The following is a 9,581-nucleotide window of genomic DNA, read 5'->3' as shown; positions in this document are numbered from 1 at the left end:
TTCGATCTGCCGCGCGTGTTTATTATTTTTTTCCCCGCACTTGAACACAAGCCAACGCTACAGTAGATGAACGAAGACCCCCTCAAATAATCTGTGTCAGGATACAAACGCAGACCAATTAGACCCGGCTACAAAGGCAGTGAAACAACTGCAGCGACGACAGGCCCAGATGCGAGCATTAAGAATGAAAGTAAAGAGATAAAGAGGAGAAAATGAAGAAACAACAACAGCTACGAAAAACAGGATGGGGTAGGGGGGGGAAGGGTGTAACATGTCATGTGTGTCTCTTTCATCACATCATCCATGCATCTTCTCCTGGGGAACCTGATCTCATTCAACTGCCAACATCCACCCACCCACCACCAGCACCACCAGCACCACCAATTTCCCCTTCTACTCCTCCTATGGTTTCCCTCTTTATTGCACATCAATGGGGGAAGGCAGAGGCAGCATTAAGTGGGATCAGTTGATCACTCACTCCCGGATTGCAGGGGATGGGGGGGATGGATTCTAGAAACCAATGAAATTAAGGTATGGCGCCCCAGATGTATATCAAAGCGTGGATAAAACGGAGAGAAAACTATACTAAAGAACTTTAACAGTGGGTTGGCAGATCAGATGGAGATAGTGGGTCGGATGAGGGTCACAAGCAGTTCTCTGTAACGGGGGGTAGAGGGGCTTGGGACTTAGTACACGTCCAGTACAGCACACTGCAGAACAGATCAAACGCAGCACCATACTGGCCTATAGCTCATGAGTAGTACTGAGTATCAGAAATAAGGAAGAGGATGCACGCATAGGCTGGACTATTGTTACTGTTGTTGTTGTAGTATTTGATGTGAGGTATTGTACATAACCCCATCTAATATGTGTGATACAGTACATGCTCCTTGTTGATAATTAGTGTTCATTAGTGTTCATTGATGTTTATGGGCTTGCTTTTAGGAAGACAATGTTTGATTAATTTAATGAATACAATTATATATTTACTATTTATTAAAAAAGTAAGGTACCGCATAACTTCAGGGATTTGTTAGTCTTACATTGGTGTTTTATAAAACATTTATTTTTGGTACAAAATAAATGCTGGCCGATCATAAATGCACATTCAGTCAATACAGTCAATAGAATGAACAGCATGACTTCAATGTGTGTAATGTAAAGGAGAACTAGATAGCATCTGCATTTAGATCGGCCCTGTCCTATAGCTGTATCCTAACCGCATAATTTGTGGAATGGAGGCCGGCGTATGGAGGCGACCGTACTCAGAATCCATCCAATTGTGGAGCCTGTACACTCTGCATTCTGTTTTCACACATTTCCACAATTTGAATTGCAAAACCGTCAAAACACAGGTGAACTCGCTGGCGCTAAAGTACTTCTCAAACAGACAGGCGGACGGATAAACAACGTCTGAAAGGACAGACAGAAGGACCCGAACAAAACAAACAAATCTGGGCTTCTCCTGCTGCGACCGCCCTACCCCCAACTGCCACGCAAATTGGGAGATTTCTTGTTTCTTCCAAAGTGCAGAGTGGGTGTCTGTGTGTGTGGGATTTACGGGACAACAGGTCCACCTTAAAAGGCATGAAGTAACACAAGAGAGACCTGACAGAAATGAGACAGCCAGCGCGACTGACTGACTGGCTGACTGACACATCCATCTCCCCGCGATATGTCTCTGAGAGCAGAAGGTGGGGGGGGGGGGGGGGGGGGGGGGAGAGAGATCACTGCTTCACCATGCATGAAGAAGAGCTCTGCTTATTAGCAAGCGGAGATGGGAAAGAGCGCCAGACAGAGGGAACAGAGAGAGAGCAAGAGAGGAGGGGAAAGAGAGGATGGATTCCATTGTTTCAGGGGGATGAAGGAATCCTTGTCTCTTTGGGATTGAGCGGATATCCGTGGCACACTGTTGAGATTTCAAGTGAAAAGCGTTGACACAGCTTAAATGTCCCCGATTCAATTCAAGAAGTGAGGCGAAAGTGTCAGTGGTGGACCGTAGCAGGACTCAACGTTAAAGTTTGCTGTGATTAGAATCGTGTCATAAAGGCCTCTGGCTATTGCCTAAACTGCAGCACTATCAACGTTCTTTAGGAATTAGAGTACAACTAAGAGGCATTAGAGTGGAAACTGCATGGGTTAAGGCGGTGTAATATTTATCGTGAAAGGTCTGTCTCTCCCTGGTGGGTGGATGCAACACTTTGGAAATCAAAGGACAAGCGGCACAGTAAATGTCACTTTGAACAAAGGCCTTTACATTTCATTAGTGCACAGCCTTCCCATGGAGCATATTTAGCTGAACAAACCCTTAATGTGAATGTACCAACACAAAATGTACTCTCGAAAACAACTAATTAACTTTGAAAAATACTGTACTTTAAAAATATGTCCAAATATAGAATGATTTCTGAAATAACTTTGGCTTTGGTTCAATTTGCAAACTCCACTTTTCTTGTATGAAACCCATGCTATTGTAAATTATATCTATATATAGATATAGATATAGATATATATACACCCTTTGAAGACATAAACAGTGTACATTTTCGGTATGCTTTAGAAATGAACCAAACATTCCATGGGAAGCTGTCCTAGAATGTGTGCTTATGACCAGATCAATGAATATCCCAGACTTCTTACGTGAACCCTGGCTTGTCACTTACACCATCTCGGCTTCACAGCCACCACAATATGAGAGCTGTATTGATTGTCTTCCTTTTAGAACACTTATGGTGTATGAACGTGTGGGTGGCAAGACAGCAAAGGAAACGGTCATTCTTTTGTTATGGGTGCTGTGGGAATTGTAAATTTAGAAAATGATCATAGCTACAACAGTTCCAGTACATAACTGAACAAAGCAGTGGGTACCATGAGTGCAAGTTTTAATGTAAGAAAAAATGAACTTGTTTTGTGCTATGGTTTAGGGCAAAGAGGATTGCTTATTTTATAATATATATATATATATGTTCAATATATTTAATATGTGCATACATTTAGGATCACGGAATATTGAAACATTAATTTGGAAAATTGAAATGTCTCACTACAGCTAATGGCAGCTCATAATAATTGTTTTACTCTTCTTTCTCCGAAGAAAAAATAATGTCCACTTAGTATTCATGGTTAGGGGGAATAGGGCTCAGGGGAGTTGTAGTCTTTATTCCAAAACGCCTCGTAGGAAACACTGATTTTCAAACTGTGAAACGATTCTTTGTTTTACATGGGTTAATCTTGACTTAAAAAAAAGGATATAGTTGACGTAGGTCTGTTTTAAACAATGCCCTCATTGAGGAGGTAGATCCAAACTCATCACGTTGAACCAATTAGGTCACGTTCGGTCGGCCACACAGCTCCAAAGAAAACTGAGAAAAACATAAAAATAAAGCTTCCTCTGAGTCGTCTGACATGAGCTGACAATTTCCTCCCCTTCTTCGCTCGTGGTCTTTCACAGTTGAAGTGGCTTGTAACATGAAGCCACGCACTGCAGAACAAATGTTGTTTTGTCTCCCGCTGTGAAGCATCTTTGTCTCCCTTTTTTCTTCTTTCAGTACAGATCAGAGCCCTGGGGTGCCTGAAGTGTCATGGTCAGAGGAATGCCCGGCTATGCGATGGAGCACTAAGCGGTTGTGTAGCGTGTAGCCTCCCAGAGCCCGCTAGATGACTGATGGGTGATTCCCACGGACAAGCCTGTGTGAGAATCACAATGTTGTGTTCCACTACCTACTTGTAAATATTTAGTATTTCTTTCTTTCTTTCCTTACCTCATTCACCTCATCCCTCCTTCCTCCCTTTATTCCTCAATCTTTCCTCCCTTCCATTCTTCCTTTCCTTCTTTCTTTCCTTACCTCCTCCCACCTTCCTCCCATTATCCCTCCATCACTCCTTTCTTTCTCCATCACATGGTGCTGCATTACCAGCTGCAATAATCGTGACCAGACTACAGTATATTGTTGATTCCAGATAGATAAGAGTCTGTGATTTCCAGTGGCAGACTTAATTTGTGTGCACAAAGTTTGCACTGATTCTGTGTGTGCAAGTATTGGATGAAGTTCCACAGCGACTGAGCTCCTGTAGATTTCAACACAACAGCAAACAAACAACATAATGCAAAACATGCATAGAACACGGTCATAGGAAGCCCGTCAACACATTTGCTTTGTGTTGATGAGTAGCCAACCGAGCTAAAATAGCAGTGATGTTGGTTCTAATTATGTCAGGGGGGGGGGGGGGAGGGGGGAGAGAAAAAGCACCAGCGCCACCATTCATCAGAATATGACAAGAGTTGTCATCAATCATTTCTTTTTTGTTCATCGCCGAAGGACTGTGCGTCATTGCCGGTGCAGTGCAAAAATAAACATCAGTCGCAAACAGACTCACAACAAACTCTTCAAAGGGGCTTTTGAGTCAAACGGATGGACATGGAAAATTGGTCTTCAATTGTGAATCCGGAGAAGAATAATTGATCGCTGTGAAGTGGCTCAAGCACAATTTTTGTATGAATATGTTTTTTTGCACTTTAAAGTATTAAGTTATTATGTTTTCAATTTGTTTTTGTTTGTTTTTCCTGAAATTTCTCTAGCTAGGAATATCTTTCTCTCTTTCTCTCCACGTGAATGTTCTATTTATCAGTACTATAAAAAAAATCTTTAAAATCATCAATAATTTACATTTACAACACTGACAATAAAATTGGCACACAAATTCTGTATGAATGTAGTTCCAAAAGAGGATTCGAAAAAACCCACGCTTTTTCACAAGCTAAATCTGCATATCCAAAATCAATTACGCTCCACATAGTGCTGAAAGAGTGTCCATGAATTAGGTTTCTTTATCTATGTCAGCTTTCTATCTTGGAAAGTCTAAATTATTTACCACAACAGAAAAATTCACGTTAATTTGTCAAATTTAAAATGTTGTGACATTTGTCACATTGTGACATTGCGAGCATCATACTTAATAATTAAATTTGTATTTGAATTGAATGGCTGAATACCTGAAAGAAATATACATAACAAACAATTAATCATAACTAATAATTGCTTACCATCTCTATCGTTATATAAACATAATTCAACCTTACATCAACTAGTTTAGTTTGAGACCCAGCCAGGGTAAATTAACCAGGAATCATTCTCTAAACCTGAACAACGGTTCAGGTTTATGCAGTGTCATTAATAGGAAGAGAAAGGCCATCCATGCCAAGCGATGGCATTGGCACTGTCATTCCAATCAAGTCACCACCCAAGGCAAACACCTCCATCGCCTAAAGCCGAAATCGCAACTGACGTCACGACCCACTGTCTCAGAGCAATGCACTCGCTACGGACTGGAGAGAATTGAAACAGTACAGAGTTTAGGTGGAACAGCTGTCGGAAGAGATTCAGAGATAGAAACAATGGCCAAACATTTTAATCACATCAATAATTGATGGGGAAGACCTTCACATGGAATTAATGAATCCAAAGGGGAGTCTTTGATGTCAGAGAGACTGTGACATTCAGATTTGCGCTTGGCTGAGTCCGAACAAGATATAGCTTCTCAGAAATAGCTGACTTTGACATTGACCACACATCTTCCATCCCATTTGATATCCGACCCCAGACAGGCATATTATTACCCCAGATATGGATTTCCAGAATCACATAACAGGGAAAAACCATACCTGTTTTTAGGATCACTTTGAGTCTTCTTTGATTTAAGGCTCAGACCCGAATTAGGTCAATAAACACTGACAAAAAAAATCAAATCACTGCATGTTTTAGTACTTATATGAACACTAACCCTGGAACCCGGTATAGCATAGGATGCCATTGTTTGGGGAGAGGTATGCTCATCTTATATTTTTAGTACAGCCATCCTTCATTCTATCCAACCTGATAGGACCACAGGCTACGCTTCCTGCCTGAAAGACCTAATATCAAAGTCGAGCTACCTACCTTCCTGCACTCAGGGCAAGGACCGGACCCTTCGCTCTATATTAAACATATAAAATAGATTACACTGTTTGTCAAAGGAGTAAGGTCTGAGCCAGTTGCCCTGGCGTAATGGATGGAAATCGCGAGGAGCATGCTTTAGAATGATTTATACGTTCACAGACGGCCGCTGCATCTCTCGGTCAAAGCTTCCTGCCCTGGGGGGTCGAGTGGGCAGTGTATGTTATGAAAGGGGTCTGGATCCACTCGTACACCAAGGCAGTGTTCAGGGACACGTTAAAGCTTACTGGAATCAATGTATTTTTTTGTAGGGTTGGGGGGTACCCAGGATTCCCTCACGGTGTACACACCAGTACTTACACCTCACTATCTGTATCTGGGCAGTGAAGGATTAAGAGATTTGTCCACCGTCAATATTTACCGAGCCATACGGCTTAGCATGGCGGAAGTATGTCAGAGTGACGGATCCGTCCCAGATCTGGGCCTGGTTGCTATGCTCTCTATGGTCCTGGTGGCTATGGCCGATTTTCCATTACATCCAAATAAGGCAAACGCTGTATATTTTGACTAAGGTTAATTGGGTGGATTCTCGATGCGTTCGAAGGCAGATGCTAACGGGACGTAGCGTCTGTACTAGCGGAAAGCAGAGGCAGTTCTGCCCAGTGTTGACAAAGAGGGCCGCAGCCCTCTGAGAAAAAAGCTAAAAGCCATCGGAGATGTACACATATGCTATTCTATCTCACTCTCAACCCAAACCACTCGATAGACGTCAGGATGGGAGTCGATCTGCCAAGATATGAGAAAATCAGAGCTGATACAGATTGTATTGGGGAAAAAAAGGAAAAACGTCCCCGAAAGGGAACAGACACCATTAGTCGGGCACGGCTCCATTGGTTCACAACGGTGCACTCCAAGGCAGCACCAAATCTGACAGTTAAGAGGACCTGGCTGTGCAGTCTACTGAATAGCCTCTGGGAGTGATTCAACGTCCAGACAACATGTGTTTGAATGTGTGGCAAATGTGACCTCTGCTCCCTCATTGGTGGTCGGGCGAGATTTATGGTCAAAGTCAGTCAAGAGGGAAAGAAAGGTGACATTGAAATCTATAGCTCCATGGTGGATGGTGGTATTTAATATATTTTAATATTTTATGAAAACATCAGCAGTGACACGATGGTATTATGTTCTGGCAGGAAGGATACTCCAAGGTATAAGCAATGTGAACCCACAAAAACAGGCCAAAGGTTAAGCATGGTAAATCCATGCACAAACACGCCCATAAGGTTAAGGTTAAAAAGTAAATGAATATATACCTTAAAGAACATTGGTATACATTAGAATACCATTTAATTTATTATGGATGTGTGGACGGATGGATAAAGATTATCTGGCTTCTTTAGCTAAGCCAAATCTGTACAAACCACATATGGATCAAGCAGCCGTTCTTGCCGCAGTCTTGCCACCGTTCAACACAGTCATGTATGTCAATGATTATATACATCCATGCATACAAAACTGCAATCCAGCTTCTACGGGGTGATTCCATGGTGGTTGTGAGCGTTCAAACAAGGTGATTGCATGCTATAAAAGCTAGAACCACATAGCACGGCGCAATATAGATGTATGCATTTCAGTGGAAGCTGACCACTTTCTTCTCCTTAGGACGCTCGGATAAATAATGTATCCAGCGACTGACCTCTTTGTCAGGCAGTGATTCAAAGGGGAGCTGAACCTGTCAAAGGTGATTTGTTTCAAGTTTGAACGCGGGGACAGCAAAGTCACCCCTCCGCCACAGCCCCTGTGTTCTGTGGCAGGTTAGCGGTGAGAAAAAAGGCCAGTATCGGGATATTTAATCCATCAGATCTTGTGCGGCTCACCCTTAGCCCCGCTTTAATAGGGGTGGCCATCACAGCGGAATCACAGGACGTCCCCGATTGATGACCCTTTCGCAGGTACTTCCTACAGCGATGCAGACGAGCCTTAGCCGTTCCAATGAAACGTTGGTAGCATCAAGAATACACAACCTCTTGTTTTTAATGTTCATGATGACCATCAACAAAATAAAGGCCTTCTGTTGTTAATCAGGACTGGGGAGATGGAATAGCATGTTCTAACAATGTGGTGACTCTCAAATGATCCGTGACCAAACAGTGAGCTGGATGGGTGGGATGGGTGTTGACTTATTTAACAACAAGCGTACTAAGGCTGAGGTGAAGGAGATATATAGGAGACTGGTGTGTACGGTTTAATGAAAGCCCTGCTCTCCCCAGACCTGATAGATACACCCATTCAACCATGAAAACTGACTGCACTTTGTCAACTGTCAGGTTATATAGCGGTGAGGAAAAAAGGACTGTAAACCTTGACGAAAAAAACACCCGGTGCACCAGCGAGAAAATACACAGAAACAAAAACAAAGAAACAAGCAAATCTTTTGAAGCCAATTTCGAGCCATTTGAAAAATGAGAACTGCCAGTTGGTGGTTGGGCTAAATTAATGTATGATATATTTTAAGATCTATATCCCAGCAGTGTGTGTGTGTTTGGTGTTGTTTGTGCATTGCCACACAAGATGGCATCACTTAGAGACCAAGATACGCGGTAAACGCACAGAGCTATTTTCCTACCGTTTTCCTCCCTTTTGTTTTCACCATCCACGCCGTGACAATCGAAATAGAGTCTAATTGAATTGAACGGGACAAAAATTTGTTTCAATTAATCATTTCATTTAATCATCTGAATCAGTTTCGAGGCTTCTCGTCTCAGAACATTGTTTTCCCTTTTCTCCCCCCCCCCCCCTCCCTCTGGTCGGTAATCTCTGGAGTCTGTAGAAATGCCTTCCATCCGGTGTCTGACATTGCGATGGAGCGCACGTCGACGTGAGACACGGCGCAAAATACAGAGCGGAGGAAGGGGAGAAGGAGAGGGAGAAATAGACGACTGAGCACTCACAGAGGATCTTTAAAGGCCTTGATGATCCTTTCCAGATAAACTCAGGGATTATTTCCGGAGCTGGCAGTTCATCACGCCCGCATGAGAGGGGGGAAGAGAGAGAGAGAGAGAGAGAGAGAGAGAGAGAGAGAGAGAGAGAGAGAGAGAGAGAGAGAGAGAGAGAGAGAGAGAGAGAGAGAGAGAGAGAACTTTGTCAGAACGCCATTCTACTGCCAATTAGTATCAATTGGGAGGGGTCAGAGATGAGAGAGAAAATAGCTGGAGTGTGAGGACTACTTCACAGTGTATTTCCAACTATTCCTTTACACAAGAGATCAGCCAGGGTTGACGTTCTCACCCGCCCGCCCCCATGCACCCTTCAACCGTATTCACCGACGGGACAAGCCGTTTCTTCTTCCAAGACCACTAGCTCATAACTCAGCTGTGTTTATCTTCAACCCTGAGACACACACAAACTTCCACCAGATTGGTGTATTTTAAATGGTCCATCAACAACAACAAGCACCTGGACTCACGCAACGTCTTCTCGCCGTCTTCTCTAACAGCAACACAACCCAGAGACACAGACCGCAATGCCTGTCGGAGGCCTCCAGTGGTACTGGAGGAAATTAACATTTGATGAGGATTTGGCTGCGTTTTCACTTAAGCAAAGGCCTACATAACGGATATCATAGAGTGTGCTGAAGGGTGAAGGAAT

This window comes from Micromesistius poutassou (genome assembly GCF_964030765.1).
Source record: "Micromesistius poutassou genome assembly, chromosome: 23".
In the NCBI taxonomy this organism is placed as follows: Eukaryota; Metazoa; Chordata; class Actinopteri; order Gadiformes; family Gadidae; genus Micromesistius; species Micromesistius poutassou.
Note: the sequence above shows the minus strand (reverse complement) of the source record.